This window comes from Neofelis nebulosa, chromosome 3, assembly GCF_028018385.1.
Source record: "Neofelis nebulosa isolate mNeoNeb1 chromosome 3, mNeoNeb1.pri, whole genome shotgun sequence".
In the NCBI taxonomy this organism is placed as follows: Eukaryota; Metazoa; Chordata; class Mammalia; order Carnivora; family Felidae; genus Neofelis; species Neofelis nebulosa.
In genome coordinates, this window is record NC_080784.1 from 39,380,034 (window position 1) to 39,406,163 (window position 26,130).

Here is a 26,130-nt window from a genome sequence, read left to right on the forward strand (position 1 = left end):
TAATCCTGTGTAAGGGTTATAACTAGGTGTGTGGGGCATGTGTGATCTGTGTTGGATATGTTTGTGGCACATGCATGGTGAGTGTGTGATATATATATGGTGTATTTAATGTATTTGTAGATGATATATGTGTGATGTAGGTGTGTATTTAGTATGAATGTGGCTAATGCAGAGGGCAAGGTGTGTGGAATGGGCAGGGTATGCGTGTATGTGTGTTATAAGTGTCTTGAGAGAAGTGTACATGTGGTCATGTGTAGTGTGTTTGTCATAAATGTTTTGTATTTGTGTTGTTTGTATTGTGATATGTGTGATATATGTTTGGTTTGTGTAATTCGTGTGTTGCATGGTTTTATGTTAGTTGAAAGATGGTTTCCCCAAAGTGCAGTTTGACAGAGTTGAGTATATGTCACTTTCCACATAGGCCCTGCATAGGTTTTCAAACTCTTCTAACTTAGTGATACAAGAGGTTAGTTGAAAGATGGTTTCCCCAAAGTGAAATTTGACAGAGTTGAGGATATGGAACTTTACGTAAAGTCCCTGCATAGGTTTTCAAGAACTTGTACCAGAGTAAAACTAGATGTTAGTTAAAAGATGGCTCCCCAGAGTGTTCTTTCACATTGTTGACTATATGGCACTTACCTTGTAGGTTCCACATAGTTTTCAGTTTTCATTTAGTGAAAGAAGATAGAAGTAGAAAGATTGTTTCACCACAGTGTTTTTTTCACATAATTGTGTATAGGGCACTTTCTGCCACCATAGGTTTCAAACACTTCTAACTTAGTGAAATAAGATGTTAGTTGAAAAATGTTTTCCACACAGTGTTGTTTCGCAGAATTGAGTGTATCGCACTTTCTGTGTTGACCCCACATATGTTTTCAAACGGTTCTACCTTTGTGAATCAAGATGTTAGTTGAAAGATGGTTTCTCCACAGTATTCCTTCACAGGGTGGAGCAAATGTCACTTTCCACATCGTTCTCCGCATAAAATTTCAAATAATTCCAACTACGTGACACAAAGATGTTACTTGAAAGATGGTTTACCCAATGTGCAGTTTCACAAAGGTGAATATGTGGCACTTTCAGTATAGGCCTCCCATCATTGTTCAACCTCTTCTAACTTAGAGTAAGGAGATGTTAGTTGAATGGTGTTTTCCCCACCGTGTTGTTTCACATAGTCGAGTATATAGCACTTATCATATACGTCTGCATATGCTTTCAAGCTCTTCTAACTTAGTCAAAAGATGTTAGTTGAAAGATGGTTCCTCCGCAGGATTGTTTCAGAGTATCAAGTACATGTCACTCTCCACTTCGTGCCCCACATAGGTTTTCAAACACTTTTAACTCAGTGATACAAGATGTTATTTGAAAAATTGTTTCCCCAAAGGGCAGTTTGACAGAGTTGAGTGTATGGCACTATCCGCATAAGATCCTACAGGTTTTCAAACCCTTCTTACTTGGTGAAACAAGATGTAGTTGAAAGATGGTCTCCAGGGAGGAGGGGCCGACATGGCAGAGAAATAGGTGATCCATACATCCTGCGTCTCTCAAACAAAGAAGTGTAGAAGCCAAAAGACGTTGAACACCAGAGCCTAGGAGGAAAAGAGACAGAATCTACTAGGAAGAAAATGGGAAAGCTGGAAAAAAGATAGGTGCTTAACTGCGAACTGGGGGAGATAAAAAGAAAAAAGGCCACATGGTCACAGAGGGGAGGGACCCCCTTCTGGGGAGAGATGAAGGGAAGAGAAAGAGCGGCTAGGGAAGTACAGGACCATAGCTGGACAAGAGAAAGACTTTGGACTGAGACTTAGAAGGATCTGATCTCTAACTGCGGGGCTTTCTTCAGACTGGGGCCGGGTCCCTGTTCGTGCACCTGGGGAGGAGGGGAGCCAGGCCTGGGTGTGGTGGTAGGCCAGAGTCTCTGTCCGCAGCTGGAGAAAGCAGTTCCGTCCCTGGAGGGCTGCATGATAGCACAGAACCTGTCTGCACCTGCCACCCTTGGGTGCAGAGGCTGGGCCTAGGCCTCAGTCTGCAGGAGGATAATGTGGTCGATTCCCTGGCATGCTGTGGGAAAAGATAAAGCCTGCCTACATCCACCACCCTGGGGGCTCACGGCCACGAGGGCAGTGGCTCAGTGTGCAGTAGAAGACAGTCCTCCCCGAAGTTCAGTGACACAGACAAAGCAGCCGAGACCACATATCACTGCACTGAGAGGCGCTTCCACAGCGGCAGAGCACATAGAGTGGGACTTTGAATCCTAGCCAAGCCCTGGGTCGGGGGAGTTGGCTGATAGAGAAGGACTGCCCATCTACGCCTGCTGCACAGTGAGGGCCACTCTAAAGGAGTCCGCCGGCTCTTCCTCCATGGAGAAGACACTAGGGAATCACCATTTTCCCCTCCCCCGCCCCCCCCACCACCAAGCCAAGGCCTCTGGGATCACTCCTGGGCCCACAGAGGAGGTGGGTTCAGATTACACCAAACCATGCCCCTTTGCACTGGGTAAGAGAAGGCACACACCAGTCTGACTGTGGCCCCAGCGGTGGGCTGGGGGCAGACATCAGGTCGGACTGCGGCCCCACCCACCAACTCCAGTTATACACCACAGCACAGGGGAAGTGCCCTGCAGGTCCTCACCACTCCAGGGACTATCCAAAATGACCAAACGGAAGAATTCCCCTCAGAAGAATCTCCAGGAAATAACAACAGCTAATGAACTGATCAAAAAGGATTTAAATAATATAACAGAAAGTGAATTTAGAATAATAGTCATAAAATTAATCGCTGGGCTTGAAAACAGTATAGAGGACAGCAGAGAATCTCTTGCTACAGAGGTCAAGGGACTAAGGAACAGTCACGAGGAGCTGAAAAGTGCTTTAAACGAAATGCAAAACAAAATGGAAACGACGACGGCTCGGATTGAAGAGGCAGAGGAGAGAAGAGGTGAACTAGAAGATAAAGTTATGGAAAAAGAGGAAGCTGAGAGAAAGATAAAAAAATCCAGGAGTATGAGGGAAAAATTAGAGAACTAAGTGATACACTAAAAAGAAATAATATACGCATAATTGGCATCCCAGAGGAGGGAGAGAGAGGGAAAGGTGCTGAAGGGGTACTTGAAGAAATTATAGCTGAGAACATCCCTGAACTGGGGAAGGAAAAAGGCATTGATATCCAAGAGACACAGAAAACTCCCTTCAGACATAACTTGAATCAATCTCCACAACATATCATAGTGAAACTGATAAAATACAAGGATAAAGAGAAAATTCTGAAAGCAGCTAGGGATAAACAGACTCTAACTTACAAAGGCAGACACATAAAAGTAGTAGCAGACCTATATACTGAAACTTGGCAGGCCAGAAAGGAATGGCAGGAAATCTTCATTGTGATGAACCGAAAAAAAAATATGCAGCCAGGAATCCTTCATCCAGCAAGTCTAACATTCAGAATGGAAGGAGAGATAAAGATTTACCCAAACACAAAAACTGAAGTAATTCATCACCACTAAACCAGCTCTACAAGAGATCCTAAGGGGGATTCTGTGAGTTAAATGTTGCAAAGACTACAAATTAACAGAGATATCACTACAAGCATGAAATCTACAGACATCACAATAACTCTAAACCCATATCTTTCAATAATAACACCGAATGTAAATGGACTATATGCTCCAACCAAAAGACATAGGGTATCAGAATGGATAAAAAAACAAGACCTATCTATTTGCTGTCTACAAGAGACTCATTTTAGACCTGAGGACACCTTCAGATTGAAAGAGGGGATGGAGAACTATCTGTCGTGTTACTGGAACTCAAAAGAAAACTGGAGTAGCCCTACTTATATCAGACAAACTAGACTTTAAATTAGTCTGTAACACGAGATGAAGAAGGGCATTATATAATAATTACAGGGTCTATCCCTCAGGAAGAGCTAATAATTATAAATGTCTAGGCGCCAATTATGGGTGTCCCCAATTATATAAAACAATCACAAACGTAAGCAACCTTATTGATAAGAATGTGGTAATTTCAGGGGACCTTAATACTCCACTTACAACAGTGGACACATCATCTAACAGAATCAGTAAAGAAACAAGGGCCCTGAATGATACATTGGATCAGATGGACTTGACAGATATATTTAGAACTCTGCATCCCAAACAGAATATACTTTCATCTCGAGTGCACACGGAACATTCTCCAAGATAGATCACATACTGGGTCACAAAACAGCCCTTAATAAATATAAAAGAATTGAGATCATACCATGCACACTTTCAGACGACAATGCTATGAAGCTTGAAATCAACCATAGGAAAAGTCTGGAAAACCTCCAAAGGCATGGAGGTTAAAGAACACCCTACTAAAGAATGAATGGGTCAACCAGGAAATTAGAGAAGAAATTAAAAAAATATATGGAAACAAATTAAAATGAAAATACAACAATCCAAATGCTTTGGGATGCAGCAAAGGCCGTCCTGAGAGGAAAATACATTGCAATCTAGGCTTATCTCAAGAAACAAGAAAAATCCTAAATACAAAATCTAACAGCACACCTAAAGGAAATATAAGCAGAACAGCATACACCCCAAACCCAGCAGAAGAAGAGAAATAATAAAGACCAGAGCAGAAATAAACCATACAGAATCTAAAAAAACTGGAGCAGATCAATGAAACCAAGAGTTGTTTTTTTGAAAAAATAAACAAAATTGATAAACCTCTAGCCAGTCTTCTCAAAAAGGAGATGACCAAAATAGATAAAATCATGAATGAAAATGGAATTATTACAACCAGTGCCTCAGAAATACAAGTGATAATCAGGGAATACTATGAAAAATTATACGCCAACAAACTGGACAACCTGGAAGAAATCGACAAATTCCTAAGCACCCATACACTTCCAAAACTCAAACAGGAAGAAATAGCAAACTTGAACAGACCCATAACCAGTGAAGAAATGGAATCAGTTATCAAAAATCTCCAACAAATAAGAGTCCAGGACCATACTGCTTCCCTAGGGAATTCTACCAGACATTTAATACTTTTCTCAAGCTGTTCCAAAACATAGAAAGGGAAAGAAAACTTCCATACTCATTCTATGAAGCCAGCATGACTTTGATTCTCAAACCGGACAGAGACCCAGTAAAAAAAGATAACTACAGGCCAATATCCCTGATGAATGTGGATGCAAAAATTCTTAGTAAGATACTAGCAAATCATATTCAACAGCACATACAAAGAATTATTCACCATGATCAAGTGGGATTCATTCCTGGGCTGCAGGGCTGGTTCAACACTTGGAAATCAATGTGATATATCATATTAATAAAAGAAAAGAACCATATGATCCTGTCTATGCAGAAAAAGCATGTGACAAAATTCAACATCCTTTCTTAATAAAAACCTTGCAATGTTCTAGTTTAAACAAAGTGCATTCTTCTGAGGCTCTTGCTCTGAATGGCTCCAGGGTAGAACCTAGTTTGAAAAATAGAGCTATAAAATGCAAATAGGCACCTGGAAGACAAAAGCTGTTCATTACAGAAGACAATGGGCTAAAGTTAGAATTCAGTGCCTACTTCTGTCTCCTGGCAGGCTGGCTGTCTGGGCAGAAAAGAAAGCCTGAGAGCTGGTGGAAAAGGAAACCTTTATTGGCTGTACATGAGAGTGAAAATTTTCAGGAGTTCCGTATTTTCATTAACAAACAGGAAAAGCTGTATTTGGCAATTTTTCCTGTCTCTCCCATCAGGAAATAAATGCACCATTGATATAGAGGCAAGGGTGTCCTGCTCCCAGCTGGTTATCAAGTGTTTGGAACCTGGACCTGATACAGTAGTTCTTCAAAAGGCCTTTTCTGTGTTCACCAGGTCTGGAGAATAGTGTGCATATGGGAATCATGTTTGATACAGAATGAAGGCATGTGTTCCCTTTACTGCATTTAAGCAGAGCTGGCCAAGCGCAAAGCACTCAGTGAAAGAAGGCCATCCTTCCCTTGATTTGAAGTTAGTGTTTGCTCTCACATAACAATGGACCACAGTGGCAGTTTAGCACCGATATTTGGGTTCTGCTTGTGTGAAGTGAGTGATGGCCCAGTTTTCCCTGAATATGACCCAAGACTTAGAAAATTGCAAATTGGTGGGAATGGCTACAAGGGATGCCAAGTCTCTACATTACTGATGGTAATGAGTTATGCTAGCCACGTTTATCTACCTTCATTTCTCCTTGCTCCATGTGTAAGGCCAGACCCTTTCCAAACTTTCATGAGTACCTACCCACATCTATCCATATCCATCTTGGCACCTTCATATACCCTACACCTCTCATTGTGAACAGAGTTCTCATAGGAAGTTACAAGAGGTCCTGCTGCCAATCTATGCCTGAGTCACCAGCACTCAGCCAGAGGTCCCAGTATAAATTGGAAGATATTGCTCTGAGACACTGAATCTGAATGGACTCCAGAGAGATGTTAGTTTGAAGAAAGGAGCAAAAGGATGGAAATAAATAGGCAAAGGGCCAAAGTGTTTCATTACAAAGGAGAGCAAGATGAAGCTGAGAAGGTCATGCCTAGCACCAACTCCTGAGAGGCTAGCGGTTGTCTATAGTAAGAAACACTGGCGGGCAGGGGCAAAGAGAAGCATTCATTACTTACACCTGGTGCCCATGTGGCAAAAGGCTTGCACTTTTCTTTAAGAGAAGGAAGGCTCCGGACCTTGGCTCGTTTGTATCCCCTACCCATCAGGACATAGAAAGGGAAGTAATTCAGTGATAGCAGGTCAGGGGTCCTGTTGGTACTTTAGGTATTGTCACCAAGTCATGGTGCAGTATTCCTTGTAAGGGCTTTTTTGGGCTGAATTTTCCTGAAGTTTGTTCATGCCTGATCCACCTGCCTTATAGGATAAAGACATTTCAGTCAGCCAGGGAGGGAGGCAAGCTGGCCACCCACCATGGGGATTACCATTGCCAGACAAGCAACAGGTGCTCATGGACAGGAGGGTCATTCTTCTTTGAGATGAAGGAACTGATTGCTCTCACATAGCACAGGGTCAGAGTGGTAGTTTACCACAAATCCTAGATGCAGCTGTGTGGCTGACAGACCGGTTCCACCTGGTTGTGACCCATGACCTAGTTATGAAAACAGAAAATGGGTGGGAAGGGTTATAAGGAAGGGCAAGCTTCTACATTACAGAGGAGATTAGGATAAAGTTGGGAATGAGATGTCTAATATAGTTTCTCCTTCATCCAGAAGTAAGGCCAGATCCCTCCTAAGCCCTGGCATTGCCTGCACATGGACACTCTGCTGGACATTTTCGAAGACCCTATGCCTCCCATTGTCAGCATACTTCTCAAAGGTAAATAATGATGGGTCCTGTGTCCCAATAATGCCAGAGACATCAGGACTTGGCCAGATTTCCCAACTTAAAGGAATGTATATTTCTCTGAGATACTCACTCTGAATGACACCTAGGAAGAAACTAGTTTGTAAATGTTAGCATTAGGGACCAGGAGATGGTAGTGACCTCTTTGCCAGTAGTGCAGAGCACTCCCCGAAGGGTTGAGTTGAGGGCGAGTGTTAGGTGAGGGTGAGGCTTATGGATTGTGTTCCTAGGCCTCTAAGGTGATGGTGAGGGTTAAAGTTGGGTATTTGCCCACAATCCTTCACTCCAGCTCCATCCCAGTTGTTGCAAACAGCACAACATCCTTCTCTATTCCTAAGTAAACTTGTATCATCAGTCTTGTGTCCCAAATTCCTTGTTTGGTCTGACCTGAGATCCGGGTCTGAGTAGGAATAGTCATGACTAGGGTTAGGGTTAGGGCCTGGCAGTTTGTAGGGGTAAATTTTTCAGCAATGCATAACCCTCCCTCTAGGGCTGGATTGAGGGCAAAATCAGGATTTGTGACAAGCTTTGGTCTCAATTCAAGGGCTAGGCTGATTTTGTGGTCTAGAGTTAGGATTTTGATTAGAATCCTGCTCTCAAGGCTGCATGCCAGTCCTTGCATCCTGGTCCTTACAAGTGATAATGCATCCATCTTTGTTCCTAGCCAAGTCATCTTGCATCATTCATGTGTCAAAATCCAGTTGTATCCTTCGAACTAGCACTCAGGCTCAAATAGGGCCAGCCGAATGACTAGGATTAGGGTTAGGCTGTGAAAAATTACAAAGGTCTATCTGCTGGCAGTGCAAAGACCTACACAGAGGGCTCAATTTAGCCTGAGTGTCCATCAGGGTTTGGTTTGGGGTAAAGGGCTAGGCTGATTATGTGGCCTACGATAAGGTCTTCACACAGAATCATACACTCTGGCTCCATCGTGGTCTTTGAAAATGGCACCATTTCCTCTTATGGACTTGGGTGAGCAACTTGAGTCAGTCATGTGTTCCAAATCCATTGTTTCCTCAGATCTAGCATTCAGGCCCATTTAGGACCGTGGCTAGGGTTATGGTTAGGACAAGGAAAATGGTAAAGGCTTATCTTCTGAAAGTGTGAAGATGTACAGACAGGGCTCAGTTGATGTTAAGTGTCAGTGTGAGGGTCAGCCTTAGGTTCTGCTTCAGGTCTGATCTTTGCAACCAGCACCATTTCTTCTTATGCGTCTGATTGAGCCACCTTGAGTCAGTTATTTGTCCTAAATCCACTGTTTCTGTCATCTTGTGATTCAGGCTTGGGTTGAGATGGACCTATGGCTAGAGTTAGTGTTGGGACCCAGAAGATAGTAGGGGCCTATCCACCAGCAGTGCCAAGCCCATTACAGAGAGCACGGGTGATGGTAACACTAAGGTAAGGGTGAGGCTTAGTTTTTGGCCTCATGAGTTAGGTGGATTGTGTGACTTAAGGTCAGGTTTTCACACAAAATCATACTTTCTAGTTCCATCCTCATGCCCAATGGCAGTTTGTCACTGTGTCCCTGCATGCATCAACTTCAGTCTTGTGTCCCAAATCCATTGTTTCTTGAGACTTGAAATGTGGGCTTGGGACGACCACATCCATAGGAAAGGTTAGCGTTAAGGCCCAGGAGACAATAGGTCCTTATCCTCCAGCAAGGCACAATGCCCTCATCTTTGAGGATGAGGGTTAGGGTGAGGATCAGCCTAGGTACAGCCCAGGGTGCAGGGGCTGGGCTGATGTTATGTGGTCTGGTTAGATTATCTGTCTGAATCCTACTCTTTTGCTCCATCCCAGTCATGGCCAAGAGCATGGATTCCTTCTGTGTTCCTGGTTGAATAATATTGCAGTGGTCATGTATTCCAAATTGGTTTTTTCCCCAGACATAGGATTTTGGCCAAGTTAGAACCAGTGACAATGCTAGAGTTAGGGTTAGGGCCCAGGAAATGGTAGGAGCCTATCTGCTGGCAGGGAGAAGCCCTACCTGGAGGACTGAGTAGAGGGTGATGGCCAGAGTGAAGGTCAGTCTTCAGGTTTATATTCAGAGGCTAAGGTGTTGGTGTGGATTATGGTTAAGGTTTCACTCTGAATCCTACTGTCACTTGATCCGGTCATTGGAAATGGCAATGATTCCTTCTAGTACATACATGGCCAAGTAAACTCACATTAGTTCTGTGTCCCCAAATTGTGGTTTCCAAAGATCTGTACTCTGGAACCAGGTAGGGCCAGAGCCATTGCTAGGGTTAGGGTTAGAATCTATTAGATGATAAGAGATTATTCACCAGCAGTGCAGAGCCTTCCCTGGAGGGCCGAGGTGAAGGGTGAGTTTTAGGGGGAGGGTCATGTTCAGGGGCTATGATGATGGTATGAGATAGGGTAAGATTCTCTCTCAGAATCAAACTTTCTTGTTCCATCCTGGTTGTTGCAAAAGGTATGATTTTTTTTCTCTGCTTGGGACTGAATAACCTTGCATCAGTCATATGTCTCATTTCTGTTGTTACCACCAACCTGAGATTCAGGCTTGTAAAGAGCCAGGGCCATGGCTACAGTTAGCTTTAGGCACCAGGAGATGGTAGTTGCCTGTCCAGCACTGGTGTGTAGCACTCCCCAAAGTTCTGATGGGAGGGCAAGTGTTAGGGTGAGGTTCAGGCTTATGGATAATGTTCAGGACTAGGGTGATGGTGAGGGTTAGTCTTAGGTGTTGGCTCACAATCCTACATTCGAGCTTCATCCTGGTCATTGCAAACAGCAGAACTTCCTTCTCCATTCCTGTTTGAGTTATCTGGAGTTAGTCCTGTTTCCCAAATTCCTTTTTTGGTCAGACCTGGGATCCAGGCCTTTGTAGGAACAGAGTCATATTTAGGGTTAGGCATAGGGCCTGGAAGGTGGTAGTGGTCCATCCACCAGCAGTGAACAACTCCCCACAGAGTACTGAGCTGAGGACAGCTCACAGTGCTGAGCTGTCAGGATTTGTGACTGTTTGGTTCAAGATGCAAGGCCTAGGCAGTTTGTGTGGTCAAGGGTTAGGATTTTGCTCAGAATCCTACTCTTTGGCTGCCTCTTGGTCATTGAAAATGGCATCATTAGCTTTTTTGTCCCTGGTCGAGTCATCTGGCATCAGTCATGTGTCACAAATAGTTTCTTCAGAGCTACCATTCAAGCCCTATTAGGGCCAGAGCCATGGTTTGGCTTAGGGTTAGTGCATGAAAAATGGTAAAGGCCTACTTGGAGGGCTCAGTTGAGAGAACTTGTTAGTGTGAGGGTCAGCCTTAGGGTCAGGTTCTGTAGTCAAGAATACTCTCTACAGCATTGGTATCATTCAGAATATGAGGAGAGTTTCTCAGACTACCAAAAACTAAACAGATCATGATGACTAAACCAGAATATCAAGAAATATTAAAAGGAACTCTTTCAGTGGAATTGACAGATGAAAAGTGTCAGTATAAAAGTAGAAAATACAATGCAATGAAATGAATTTTTCTGTACAGAAACCATTCAAAGAATTTACAGAAAAGGACAGAAAACATATACCATATACCTCTAACGTGTGGAGGAAAGGAGAAAACAGGGGGTCCAGTCAAATTATGATCAACTTTGTATACAGCTATATATAGTAGAGGTTATATACAAACCTAAAGGTTGCCAAATATCAAAAACCACTATAATGCACAAAGAATTAACATAACAGAATCCAAACGTATCACTAAAGAGAATCAGGAAAACATGAAAGAGATAATGTCATGAAAATGATCAGAGAAAATCTTCAAAAAAAATCACAAGACAAGTAATAAAATGGTATCCATCAATAATGACTTTGAGTGTAAAGGGGCTAAATTAATTCATTAAAACCATAGGGAGGCAGAATGGATTAAAAGACAAGACCCACCCACATGCTGCCTACAAGAGACCCATTTTAGACCTAAAGTCACCTACAGATTGAAAATGAGAGGATGGGGTAGCATTTTTCATGCAAATGGTTATCAAAAGAAGGCTGGAATAGCAATCTTATATCAGTCAAAATAGACTTTAAAACGAAGACTGTAACAATAGAAAAAAAGTTCACTATATCACAATAAAGGGAACAATCCAACAAGAAGATACAACACTTGTAAATATATATTGACCCAACTTAGGACAACCCAAATTCGTTAAACACTTACTAATGAAAGAAGGAACTAATTGATAACAATACTAGTAGGGGACTTTAACACCCACTTACAACAATGGACAGACCATCTAAATAGAAAATAAACAAGGAAACATGGCTTTGAATGACCTATGGACTTAACGGAATATTAACGAATGACCAGATGGACTTAACGGATATATTGAGATCATTCCATCCTAAAACAGCAGAATACATATTCTTTACAAGTGCACATGAAACATTCTCAGAACATATCCCATGTTAGGTCGTAAAATGGACCTTCACAAATACAAAAAGGCTGAAGTCATTCCATGCACCTTTTCTGACAACAGCACTATGAAACTGAAAGTCAACCACAAGAAAACATCTGCAAAAACCATAGATACATGGAGGTTAAATACCATGCTACTAAATAATTAATGTGTCAGTCAGGAAAAGAAGAAGAGGAAGAAGGAGGAGGAGGACGAGAAGGGGAAGAAAAGAAGAGAAAGAAGAAAAGAAGAAAAAGGAGGAGAAGAAGGGGAGTGGGAGGGAGAGGAGGAGGAGGAAGAGGAGAAGGAGGAGGAGAAGAAAGCACCACTGACACAGGATTCTGCCTGTTCTCTGATGTCTAGCACTAACACTGGAGCCACAGGAATGAAACCCCCCAAAAACTCAGCATCTTTATGTGGCTGACATGAAGGAAGTGACCCTTTAAGGTTCCAGGATAAAGCTCAGGATCTACAGGCACCTGGGTTGTGCAAGAGATCTCAGTCTTCTGCCATTCCTTTTTCTCTGTCCATCCCCAGTGTATACTATTTACTTATGAGGCATCCTCATGTCACCAGGACAATGAGCCCCATATTTCCAAATGGAAACCCTGGTGGCCCAAAAAGGACTGCTATTGTGCTTGAACTGTAGACTCAGTGTAAAGTGTTCTGACATGTCCTTCCCTATCCCAAGTCTTCACCAACCCAAGTCTCCAAGCTTCTCTTGGCTCTCAAAGGCTTCTAGCAAGTATAAAGCATTTATCTAGTAAATTAGAACACAGACATCCATTGATGGAGAACCAAGACCAATTGACCCATTCCGATTACATGGAACCCTGGAGAAACCCACTGATAACACAACACACTACAGGAGAACATGGAAGCCTTTTCTTCTGTACTTATTGTATACCCTATGGGGAGTTAGCTCATCATAATTCCAGATGACCACAGAGTTACACAGCACTACCCTAGTCCTTTCCTCTGGAGGTGGGCTAAGGATGACCCTGTGTCCAGCAGAAACCTACCAATTTCAGGAATTCCTTGACCATGTTTGGGCCTTTGAGCACACAGCTAAGAAAATGGATGCTGCAGCCTCATGGCAGAACTCTATCTTCTTTCTTCTTTCTCTCTTGTCACTTACCCAGGTCTGATTTTTCTTGAACGCACCATCAATATGTGTGTGCCAGTGCACATGTGGGGACTGGATGGTAAAATGACCATACATGAAGAGCAAGTGGGCACAATTCCTCCCAGAACATTAGACTCTCTCATTTCTAAAGCAAACCTGATGGGAGGGATTTGAGCCATGGCCTAAAAAGGCAGAGCCCAGTCTTATCCTCTGGACTCTTCCCACCTCCTGTGACCTGGGCCAGTCCTAGTCCCTTGATCAGATCAGTCACTCTACGGTACAATGAGAGCTTGCATAGAGAACTACAAAAGCCAGTTCTCTAGAAGATGGGATGTCAGCTTCCCTTAACACTGCATAGGGTGTCAGGTGGGGAGTGTTCAGCCACAACTGTACACTAAGTGTCCCTGTGTGCCTAAAAACCTGCATAAAACAGGCAAACGTTTGGGGCCAAAATTTGGAGGAAAAATCAGGTTTATGTCCAGCACTAACACAACAGTGCATGAATGTGCTCCCTGTTTTAAGAGGCATGGTAATGCAGCAAAGTCTCCACTCAAAAAGTGGGTCTTGAGCAACCACCCACCACACTACCACATACATTTCCCAGAAGAGAAGGCCTAGATATCAACCAAGCAGAAGCACTATATCTCAGAATCATAGAGCCTACTTCTACACCTGCCTCTGCTGCTAGGCATACAGAAATCTGTCCTTCAGAAGGACACAGATCCTTTCCAAAGTGACACAGTGCTCCAGTGTCAAAGTTCTTGCTTTGCTTAAGGGTGAGGTTTGGGCACCTGCAGTAGATGTCAAAGTAACAGTGACACAAACAGACTACAGATATATTTCTTCTTCATATAAATGATCCCCAGATGTGGCTGATTATGGCTTGCCCACCATTGGAGATCACATATCATTGATCTCCCTGCTCTAACATGTCAGGATATAATTTCCTTTTTTTTTTTTAATTTAAAAAGGCAAAATCTATACTTAATGCATTATGGTGGAGCTAGAACATCCAATCATTTACATAACAATTAATTGGTCCTGAAGAAAAATCATTCATTATGAAATAAATTCATATAAACTAGAACTGGTATGTTGAGCTACACTTTTTTAAATTGATCAAGGATTTGAAGTGTTTTGTTATTTTTTCCCTGAAAACACTTTATCCCAAGGCATCCTATGTTCATGTATGTCTGATTTTCATGTTTATTAAGCACAATACCAAAACAAAATTGTGTGCAGGAGTTAAATTCTCCAAGATAAAATTCTGAGTCAGGATAGAAGGGTCAAAATGGGAGTGTACAAATAGCAAGATAAAATAATCTGCTCATTTTTTTCCGGATGTATGCCAAATTTTTATTTAATTCTCATTCATTAACATAGTTAGCATGCAATATTGGTTTCAGGATTAGAATTAAGTGATTCACCTCGAACAGGCAACACCCAGTGCTCATGATAACAAGTGCCCACCTCAATACCCATCACCCATCTATCCCATACCCCACCCACCCAGAAAAAGAAATCACTGAATCAATCTCACTGACAATTTCACCAAAGATACTTTGTAAGATACTTAGAAATCAACCTGACCAAAGAGGTATAAGATATGCACTCTGAAAACTTATGAAGGAAATAGAAGATACAAAGAAATGAGAAAAAATTCCATGCTCATGGTTTGGAAGTGGAAACGTTAAAATATCTCTTACACCCAAAGCAATCTACAGAGTTAATGCAATCCTTATCAAAGTACCACCAGCATCTTTCACACAGGTACAACAAACAATCCCAAAATTTGCATGGAATCACAGAAGAGCCTGAATAGCCAAATTAATCCGGAAAAAGAAAAGCAAAGCTGGAGGCTTCATTGCGGGACATATTCCAAAGAGCACACACACAAAAAAACAAAAACAAAAACAAAAACAAAAGCCTAATGATTTACAGTGATCAACTTATGTATTCCAAGTACGCTTGTTTTTATTTTGTCTTTATACTTACAGTTCATCAGTAATATAAAATCAACTGTTTGCTACTCAAATATTTAGAATGCATTAAGAAAAAATGGGAGAAGAATGTGATATCATGAAACTTCAGTGGTTCTTTACATTTTCTAATCAGAAGTGTTTCAAAATATTCAAACTCACTATTCCCATGTGATAGTAGAATTTGACAGAATTCAACAACCACAAATGACAGAATGCCTTTCACGTGAGTTTAGGTATTTCTATACTTGTGTCAGATATCAGTTACCTGTTTGGAGATCACACAGAATGACTCAAAGCTCAACCTCCAGAAGGCTTCCCACTTTAGTCCAATGTTATATTATTGTATAAATAGCTGAAGACATAAAACAAAGAGTGATGTGTCACTGTGTGTTTAATGCAATCCAAAGAAAGATACCATGCTGCAAAACAATCAGGTTAGATGTGAAATAGAGTACAGAATATAAAACCAAGTCCACTTCGATGCAGGTGGTGCTGGAAAGAGCCCACCTCACTTCAGGGGCAAAAAAAGACTGAGATTAGGGGTTAGAGTCAGCAGAGACTGGTGTTCCTTCAGACAGTGACAAGAAACTAGTCAAGTTCCCACTCTAGTGGTGTCCTGACACATAGATATTAGTTGTTGATGTTGGGGAAGAAAGGTTGTTCTGTTGCTGAGAACTCAGTGCTTAGCAGGACTGTGTTGGCCCAGATGGTCACTCCCTGCTCTCACCACCTCCTGGAATGCCTGAACATACTTCATTCTGAGACTCTAATGGTTTGCCCATGCAAAGTCTATACTTGGAGAGGTAAGGATAGAAAAAGTAAACAGTAACTAAAACACCAGAACTTATTTCCACAGACGTGGATATGAGTCAGGAGCCAGACAAGAGCCTCCAAACCACCACTGTTATATCACTGAAGGAAGGGAATGGAAAAGAGTGACAGCCCTTTTGCACACAGGGCCCCTAAGTTTAGCTCAAGGATGTTCTCCTTAGATGTGGCCCACTTATGTTGGCGATATGACACCAACCTTGCCTCGGGAAAAGTGCTAGTGCCCTCATGTGAAGTTTCTACCATTTTCCTCTGAGATGAAGACATTTGGCCCTCGGTGCCTCCCTTCAGGTTCCCTTGCTCTTACATTAATGAAGATTGCATTAGGAGACATTGACAGATATAATCGGGGAACATTTTCTGATTTTAATCATAGAGTTGTGACTAGTTCCCAGTAACCTGGAATAGGCTGGGCAATGGGAGTCCATGGAACACTTATGCAAGACAAGCCTTAACCAAAAGAGGCACAGGGGCTTTGAATGTGGTCAGCAGAAGAGGTTTGCATGTGCACAGGGGCGGATGATGTTGGGAAGGGTCTTATATGCTTTCTGGAGCAAGGGCCTAGGGTCAAATTCAGCAGCTACAGGGCTGTCCTCAGTGCCCAGTAATTCCTGGGGAGCCTGTATTCACACCATGTGTCATCACATAGCAGTTAATTTATGCTATCAAAAAGTAAAGATTGACCTTCTGCCACGAAAACTCTGTTTTTGGCAGGGTTCTGTTGGCATAGGACCATTTTCTTGCTCTCTGTCCATTCCTTTCAGGGAAGCCTGAACTACTGACCTCCTGAGACCCTTGGGGTTCATGCATGTCGAGTCCATTCACCGAGCAGCTTAGGGCACAAAAATACTCAAGGACCGAAATACCAAACCCGAATCTGCAGACTTGCCAGGAGCAAGAACCTAGCTTGTGACTCACAATGGTATCTGTCCACAGAAAGGCAGTGCTTGAAAGCTGGAGATAGCTTGACACATTCCAGACCTTCTTGAAGTTGGTTGGGGTGCATGATTTTTGCTTCCATAATTCTCTGGTATAGCTAGCAGATGTTCCACTTCTCTTCAGGCAGGCCACAGGTCTTTCTTACTCCTTCGATACCAAGCTTGCCCAGGGAATTGTGCCTGTAACATTATCTAGAGCTTCATTCTGCTCTCACATGAGATGATGAACTCTAGGTCTCAGTGTATCCTTTTCAATTCTCTTACACTTATCCTAGACGTGTGTTCACTGGGAGACTTTTAGTGCCAGAGTCTGGCAGCAGTTTTCTCCAATTTTAATTGTGGAGTCATGCCAAGTTCCCATAAGTTTGGAATAGCTTTAGGAACAGGTGCCCCCTTGGGTATCTTCCAGATCTACCTTGGGAACAGGAGGTATTGGGCACTTGATTGTGTTAATCACAGGAGGATTGCTTGTGGGTAAGGGCAGGTGATATTTTGTTGGGAAACAGTTGGCCTCACTTCTGTGAGAAAAGCTGATGGAGATGTGGCCTTCAGGGCCACATTCAGAGGAAAAAATCACACAGATTGAGCTGATTAACTCGCAGCGAGCATATATGAATATTGTCTTTCTACTCCCAGAACAACTAATTTCTGATATCAAGAGGAAAATATTTCCCTCCTAAAAACTTGGGGAGTTTTGTTTGTTCAGTATCGGTTTGCTCAGTGTTTATTGCTGTGCTCTGTGTCCCTGCCATAGACTACCTGAATATCCTGCTTTCTGAGCCTCTAAGTGTTCCCATGTGCCCATTCCATTTTAAAGCAGGTAAACATGAAAGAAACTACTCAAAACCCTAAAACTCAGAACCCAGTCCCACAGCCTTGGCATCAGCCCATATTGAGACTCTGCCCCCAAAATCATACTGCTTTTACCCTCTGGCATGAAAAGCTGCAAAGCTGGCAGGTGTCCTAGCTTTCCTACACTGTTTGAATTCAAATGTAGGGCTTTTATGCTACTTTAGGACTCCCAGGGGGAAGTAAAATATGTTCCACTTCTCTATGGTCCCCAGGTTTTCCCTAGTCCCAGGATTTCAACCTTCTCTGGGAGGTGTGTCAGTCACTTCATTCAGAGTTTTATTCCATTGTCATCTGAGACAATGAATTTGGACCAAATTCATCCCTTCCAATTCCCTTGTTCTTTTTCTAAGCAGGTTTTCCTGTGACGGACTGAGAGTCCTAGCCTGGAAGTCTCTAGGGTTTTCATTGTGTAGTCCTGATGTTATTGAATCAGGCTGGAATGCAGGCGGAAAAACCAAGTGGCACTCAGAGATCTTGGTGGATCAGAGATTTATTTCACACTGGCGGGCTCAGAGGAGACCATTTCTCCAAAGTTCTGAGCGCCGAATGCAAGCGGGAAGTGTAATTTATAGTTGTCAGCCTCCGTATTTGTGGGGGAGGGTGGTTTCACTCATGGGGAAAACAGGGCAAGAAGAACCTGCAAGAGGGGTTTCTAAGCCAGAGACCAGAGCTTGTTGTAGTCCCATCAGCCATCTTGTGTAAACTTTATTCATTTTCCCCAAATTCCCCCCTTTGATGCCTTTAAAAAAATCTTTTATTAGGCATCACTTTTTAGTTCTAATGATTGGTACCCTCGGAGGGTTAAAATATGTGCTGCAGTTTGGCGAGAAACAGTGTTTCCAATAAAACTTACCAGGGTATTTAGTATACAGGGGCCAATGGTCACAAGTAAAATTATGGAAAAGAGGGGCCCTGCCAGGGTAGGGAGCCAGGATGCCCAGTCTGTGAGATCCCATTCTCTCGATTCAGTATTTTCCTGTTGTCTACATTGAATTCTTTCCTTGAGTCCCTTAACCTTAGTTGTAACTATTTCTGACAGGTTTACAAAATAGCAAAATTCCTCCTCCAGAAAGATACAAGTCCCTCCTTTTTCTGAAGTGAGGAGGTTGAGGGCCCACCTATTTTGGAGGAACACTGCCACCAGGGAGTTTATTTGGCTTTGTAAGGTTACCACAGAATCTGCCACCTATTCCATGTTTTCATTTGTCACTTGAGATAGTCTATGGTATAGTCCTACAGATGAACCTATGCCCCCTATTTTGGTTCCAGTTCCTGTCACAATTCCTGCTCCTATAAGAACAGGTAGCAGATTGCCCGTTTAGCCTGGGACTTGGGGCTAAACGCTGTTAGGAATTGATCTTCAGTGTACACGGATATCTCTGGGGTTAGGAGGATGGAAAAACATATCTGAGTCCACTTGGCCTCTAAGCATCAGTAGGCCAAATTAAAACACAGATAGAACACCCCAGGGGTTGAACATAGGGTTGTATTCCTCTGTAAAGTTATATTTCTTTCACACAGAGAGGTACCGTTCATACACCAGGAACTGTACAGATTAGATTGTTGTCATTTGTGAGAAGGATCCCAGTGGCCAGGAGTCCAATTAAGACAGAGGTGTTGGTTTTTAGATTTTCAGGAGCTTCCCATGTCAAAGGGATAGGAGTGGCTAGGTAAGCTCTTCGGCTGAGGGCCATAACATCCAGCAGGTTTGGGTGTGATTATCTATTTTATGGAGGACTTGTAGAGTTGGCCCAATGCTGGAGTGGGGGAATTGGTATTTGATTGAGGGATGAAAGGTTCAATCCCTGGTAGGCTGCCAGCGGAGTGGTTGCCTTTGTGGCTTGTATTACCCTATCCTGGGTATCCTATAACTTTTTGAAAGGCCCTGTCTTGCACACCTCCCCTGTCTGAGATCTCCCATTTAGGAAGGAAAGTGTAGCGAGCTCGCTTCCCTCTCTGGAGGCCCTCGTTGTGACATGTCTTCCTGAAATTTTGGGTTATCTCTATGGTCCAATACTTAGTCCTTGGGGCAGTGGGTGACTGACAGAGTGGGTGTTTCTCCCTTGTAACAATCTTTGTGGAGGGAGGTGAAGGGACTGAATGCCCTTGACCCCTTTATTGTCATATAACAACCCTGGGGGCAAAGTGGTTAAGTGGCAGTTGTGAGGGTGAGAGAGGTTATCATAATATACAGGCAATACTTAATAATGCTCCCAACCATAAGAGGTATGTGAGATCCAGCATGCATCTTTTGTCCCATGTCCACCTTGTTGGTGCAGTCTCTATCAGCCCAACAGTAAGAAGTAAGATCAGGGCTATGATACCAGTGAGGGGAAAGGGCTGGCAGAGTTGCATCCAAACCCCTGGGCTTGGTCCCCATGTTGATTCCTCAAGCTTCTTCCGTGTGCAGGCCAGCCAGCTTCCGGGTGTGGCTAGAGCAGGGCTGGAGATCTCAGGGGCCAGTGTCTTTTTGAGGGTCAGTTTAAGTAGGTTGACTGGATCTGGATGGCTTCTTCAGGTTGAGGTTTCCTCGGAGGTGGCCTTCTTAGCTCTGGAGTGATTGACCCATGGGGTGATACCTGAAACTGAATCCTCTATTTGGTTGTATGTCTATAAATTCCATCTCTAAGTCTTTGAAAGGGGCGGGGTTCTGGTAACTGTCAGATCAGGCTTAGGGAAGATATGGTTTGCATATTTACAGATCCATTCCAGTTGTTTAAATAATCATACACCCAAGGGGTCTTATTATCCCCATAGAATAACAAACACAGAAGATTGTCTATACATGAAATACTATGACAATTTTTATAAGTTTACCTCAAATTGTCTAGTTTAGGCAAACAAAAAACATTTAAAGGCAATCATAACTAGAATTTAACATCCATAACGGTGCATTGTTGAAACATAGTTGTTGTCTCTAAAATTTCCCTCTCCAGAGATAGCCAAATTGAGACCAATGCATTTGCAGAACAAATCCAGTCTTAACAAATCTGGCCTAATTATTTACATAAGCTCAGCAAGAGTAGCGATTGATCATGAGGATCTTTTAAAGCTTGCTTTGTTGGAACCTTTTATAAGGAATCTCTGGGTTGAACTTTTAGTAGCCTCTCCAGGCCAGAAGCCAAGCCAAATACTTGCCATCAGACAGGCCTTCAATACCTGTAGAATTGAGCGAATTCCTCTTCATGAGGTCCTCAAGATATCCTGAGGTTCCTGAACCTGCCAGGAAGTGACCTTCTTTACTTACCTGGTGAGGCTGCTGGGAGAACTGTAAGCAAGGCACCAGACCAACATTTCCAAGGGGCTTTATGGGTCCATGTTTTATAATGCCAATCCTAGTTCCTTAAAGCTGTCTGGTCATATCTGAGTCTATGAATGTCATCCTCAAATATGACATTCCAGTCAAAGCCTTGGTAAAACAAACAGTATTTTCAATAGTGACCTGTTATAAGATGAACAGATTCTTATTGAACTTATGCAAACAATTGTAATTGCCATGAAAGAAAGAATACTCATTGAGAGTTTTGAGTTTCAGGGGAATTATGTACAGAGAAAAGATAAATGCTTTAGTTTACAAGCGAATATTTTATGACATTTTTGTATATTATAGATATCTTAAGAGAAAGTTTCCTTAATCTGGAAGAAGAAACATTAGAGAAGCAGCAATATTTTCAACAAGAATCACAAAATGTTCCTAATTCTTGTTTAATTTGAATGCATCGTTTTAGTTCTGGAAATTCTTACCCATTTTAGTATTAATCTTAAAGATGTCAGATACTGTATTTGTCCCCAAAGTCCTTTTTATAAATCTCCTTGGAGAAGAAACACGTTTTTTGAGAGAATAAGAACAATTATAAATGGCAAATTCTCAGAAATAGACATTGTTAAAGATCTGATGAGAGTTCATTATGATGCAATTGGCAAAGAAATTCGGTTATTTCTGTGACACATAACATCTCAAGTAATCAGACTATTAAGTGATGACCTTATATCAAAACATTAAAATTTTAGGAATTGCATATATTTGGGCAGGTTTATCATTGTATGACAGTGCTATTCCAAGTAACTTAGCACCCCAAATAAAAGGGCCTAATTGGTCAAGAAGACTTCATTTACCATTTAAATCCTGAGAAGTTTGTTAAAACCTCAGAAGTCATAAGTGAATCTTAAATAGGATTACAGATTATTACAAATCTTAAAATTTTATTTATTCAACCAAAGTTGCAATAAAAGATCCTAAAGGTGAATGGTATAGCATTATACAGTTGTTATCAAAACGTAGCTCCTTTAACATTGAGACGTTTTAATTAAGTAATCAAAGACCTGATAAAGATGAAAGCTAAAACTTTGATTTTCCTGGAGGATAAACCTTTGTTTGCATTGTATTATCAAGAGTAGATCAACAGTTCAAGAAAACTTTATCATTTGAGCAGAGAGAAAAGCAGAATTTCAAACTTATACCAGTGTACTTTAAAAGTTCCATTCATCTCAACCTTCTGCAACTTTCTTTTGCTTCTAAATTTTGTCCCAAAGCCATTTCTTTCCAAATAACCAGTCTCATTTAGCACAAAATTACTTTATTCTACCCTCAACAAAACTGTATTTCCATTCCTTATATCTTTCTTATATACTTCCTACTTTCCTACATACAGGGTAGCTTTTTTTTTTTATATTCATCAGTCTTAAGTACACTGAGCAGAAATTTAACTCTTAGGAAACCTTAGTCTCCAATTGAGGACTTAGTAACCAATTGAGAGGTATTTACACCAGAACCATTTAGATGGTAAATTCATGAACAAATTAAGTACAAAGCATGTTTTTCAATAGGTCCTTATAGCCTTGATTTCACAGCAATAAGAAGTTAAAAACACAAATGTTCAATAATCAAAGCTTTATCATCCCATCCTATTTGGAAAGTTTCAGGTTACCAAGGACCTTGAAAGTTATCTAAAACATTACCCATTAAAACTTTGAGACAGACAGGACAGGAGCCAAGATGGCAGAACAGCATGGAAGCTTTTTGTGTGTCTCCCATCCGTGAAATACAGCCAGACCAACACTAAACTATCCTACACACCTAGAAAACCAATTGGAAGATTAACACAAGAATCTGCACAACCTGAACCACAGAACTCAGCAGGTACATGACATCTGAAGAGCTGAACTTGGGGACCAAGAAGCCCCGAAAGGTAGGGAACTGCTTTTGCGGGCGGAGAGAAGATGGAGAATGGGGAGTGGGGGAGCATACAGGAAAAGCACCCCTCCCCAAAAGCAGCTGGAGAGAAAGTGAAAAATTAGAAAGAGCCACAGGGACTAAACTAAAAAGGGAGAAAGGAGAAAGGAGAGGGTTTAAATTCCATGAAGACTGTAAACAAGGGGAGCGCAAAGTCTGCAACTCCGTGCAGTTCGATACCTGCCGGTGCTCTGGTGGGAAAGGTGAATCCCCAGGAACAGAGTGGGGTCTGGGAGGTTCTCGAGCCACATGGAGAAAAGCGGTTCCACTGTTGGAAGGACATTTGGTAGAGACTGTTGAAGCTACCTGGTCTCAGCAGACCCCAGAAGACAGCCACATTCACTGGTGCTGGGGCAAGGTTGTTGAGGGTGAAGCCTGGTGTCAGATGTGTGTTGTGATTTTCCATGGTTCCTGAAATGCTGAGGCTACACTCTCTCGTGATTTTTTTGTGGAGGCGGGCTGGCACCTGGCTGCAGTCTTGGGCACCGGCAACAGCAGCATCCAGTGGGCGTTCCTGGGTGCATCTGACATTTTGCCATTGCTCATTTGGCCATCGCTCTGTAAGACCCTCCTGCAGAGGGGCAGAGTGGGTCAAAGCCGCAGTCCTTTGGAAGTAAGGGGCCGGGGAAAACAGCCACATCTGAGACAAAACTTAGGAGAGAGGTACTGCCTGGGGCCTGGTCACAGACAGTGGAAAAGTGGGGAGTGGATGAGACCTGAAGACAGAGGACCGTGCATGACTCCTGATCCAGGAGAACAGACTGGGTGGCTGGGTGGTGCCATTTTTTCACTGCTCCCGCACATGGGCATGCGTACCCATGAGCACCATAACAATCCACCCCAGTTGGCTAGCAGCACCATCTGGGGGGAGCAGAGCTGTTACACCAAGCCCAGCCCAACTGGGACAACTTGACTTTTCAAGAACACAAACCTCACTGCCGGCTTAATCTATGGACTATAAAGAGCTACATGGACTGACCTCTAGGGGAAAACAAAGCAATTTCAGTCCTATTTCAATCTATTAGCAGGTTCATCTATTCAATTTTTTTTCTCTCTTTCTCCTTTTTGTCTTTTACGATTCTTTTCTTTTTCTTGAATACAGAAAGAGAAAAAAACTCATTTTTATTTTCAATTTTTATTAAAAATATCTGTCTTTAATTTTTATTACTATATTTTTTACTTTTGTGTATTTTTTTTCCAAATTCTACTTTACTTCCATCATTTTATTTTAGTCTATTTCAGTGTACACACCTTTTCAAATTTTCAATTTCTTTTTTTCTTCTTTTTTCTCTTTTTCATTTCTTTTCTTTTTCTTGATGCAGAAAGAGAAAAATTTCATTTTTACTTTCAATTTATTTTTAAAATATTTTTATTTAATTCTTATTACTATATTTTTTGCTTTTATATCAATTTTTTTCAAATTCTATGTTACTCCCATCATTTCATTTCAGTCTACTACAGTGTATTCACTTTTTCAAATTTTCAAATGATTTCTTTTTTGGTCTTTTCCTTTTTTATTGTTTATTTTTTTCTTTTTCATTTCTTTTCTTTTTTCTTAAATACAGAAAATGAAAAAAATCATATTTCTTTTTAATTTTTATTAAAAATATTTTTCTATAATTTTTCCTACTATATTCTCTACGTTTGTGTATTTTAGTCTACTTTAGTGTATTCATTTTTTCAAATTCTCAATTTCCTTTTTTTCTCTCCCCCCACCTTTTTTTTTGTTTGTTTCTCTAATCTGTCAAACCACTTTCTACACCCAGACCAAAATACACCTAGGATCTAGCATCATCTGTTCGATTTTTGTGTGGGTGTGGTTTTAATTTTAGTATTTTTAAATTTCAATTTTCTACCTCATTAATTCCTTTTCTCCCTTCAAAATGACAAAACGAAGGAATTCACCCCAAAAGAAAGAGCACAAAGAAATGACAGCCAGGGATTTAACCAACACAGACATAAGCAAGATGTCTGAATCAGAATTTAGAATCACGATAATAGGAAGACTAGCTGGAGTCAAAAATAGATTAGAATCCCTTTCTGCAGAGATAAAAGAAGTAACAAATAGCCAGAATGAAATTAAAAATGCTATAACTGAGCTGCAATCACGAATGGATGCAGTGGCGGCAAGGATGGACAAGACAGAACAGAGAATCAGCGATATAGAGGACAAACTTATAGAGAATAATGAAGCAGAGAAAAAGAGGGAGATTAAGGCAAAAGAGCACGATTTAAGAATCAGTGACTCATTAAAAAGGAACATCAGAATCATAGGGGTCCCAGAGGAGGAAGAGAGAAAACTAGGGGTAGAAGGGTTTTGTGAGCAAATCATAGTGTAAAACTTTCCTAACCTGGGGAAAGACACAGACATCAAAATCCAGGAAGCACAGAGGACTCCCATAAGATTCAACAAAAACCGACTATCAACAAGGCATATATAGTCAAATTCACAAAATACTCAGGGAAGGAGAGAATCATGAAAGCAGGAAGGGAAAAAAAGTCCCTAAACTACAAGGGAAGAGAGATCAGGTTTGCAGAAGACCTATCCACAGAAACTTGGCAGGCCATAAAGGAGTGGCGGGATATATTCAGTGTGCTGAATCAGAAAAATATGCAGCCAAGAATTCTTTATCCAACAATGCTGTCATTCAAAATAGAAGGAGAGATAAAAAGTTTCCCAAACAAAAGTTAAAGGAGTTTGTGACCACTAAACCAGCCCTACAAGAAATATTAAGGGGGAAAGGGGGACTCTCTGAGGGGAAAAAGATGAATATGAATATATATATATATATATATATATATATATATATATATATATATCAACAGCAAAAAAAAAAAAAAAAAAAGATTAGAAAGGACCAGAGAACACCACCAGAAACTCCAACTCTACAAACATGATAATGGCAATAAATTCATTTCTTTCAGTACTCACTCTAAACATCAGTGGACTCAATGCTCCAATCAAAATACATAGGATAACAGAATGGATAAGAAAACAAGACCCATCTATATGCTGTTTACAAGAGACCTAATTTATACCTAAAGACACCTACAGATTGAAAATAAAGGGATGGAGAACCATCTATCATGCTAATGGTCAACAAAAGAAAGCCAGAGTAGCCATCCTTATATCAGAAAATCTAGACTTCAAAATAAAGACTGTATCAAGAGATGCAGAAGGGCATCATATCATAATCAAGGGGTCTATAGACCAAGAAGACCTAACAATTGTAAACATTTATGCGCCAAATGTGGCAGCACCCAAATATGTAAATCAATTAATCAGAAACATCAAGAAACTCATCGATCACTAATACCATAATAGTAGGAGACTTCAACAACCTACTCACAGCAATGGACAGATCATCTAATCAAACAATCAATAAGGAAACAATGGCTTTGAA

At 41.5% G+C, this 26,130-nt stretch overlaps 1 long non-coding RNA gene across 1 annotated transcript in view; it reads right to left on the reverse strand.

The window, feature by feature from the left end:
- Positions 1-699: 699 nt before the first annotated feature.
- Positions 700-26,130, reverse strand: part of LOC131506644 (uncharacterized) — a 31,349-nt gene continuing 5,918 nt past the window's right edge. The window contains exons 2-5 of the long non-coding RNA XR_009259076.1: positions 20,741-20,935; positions 15,141-15,227; positions 7,051-7,112; positions 700-1,589 (exon numbers count right to left, since the gene is read on the reverse strand). This is a non-coding gene — a long non-coding RNA (uncharacterized LOC131506644). The remainder of the gene's footprint in view (positions 1,590-7,050; positions 7,113-15,140; positions 15,228-20,740; positions 20,936-26,130) is intronic.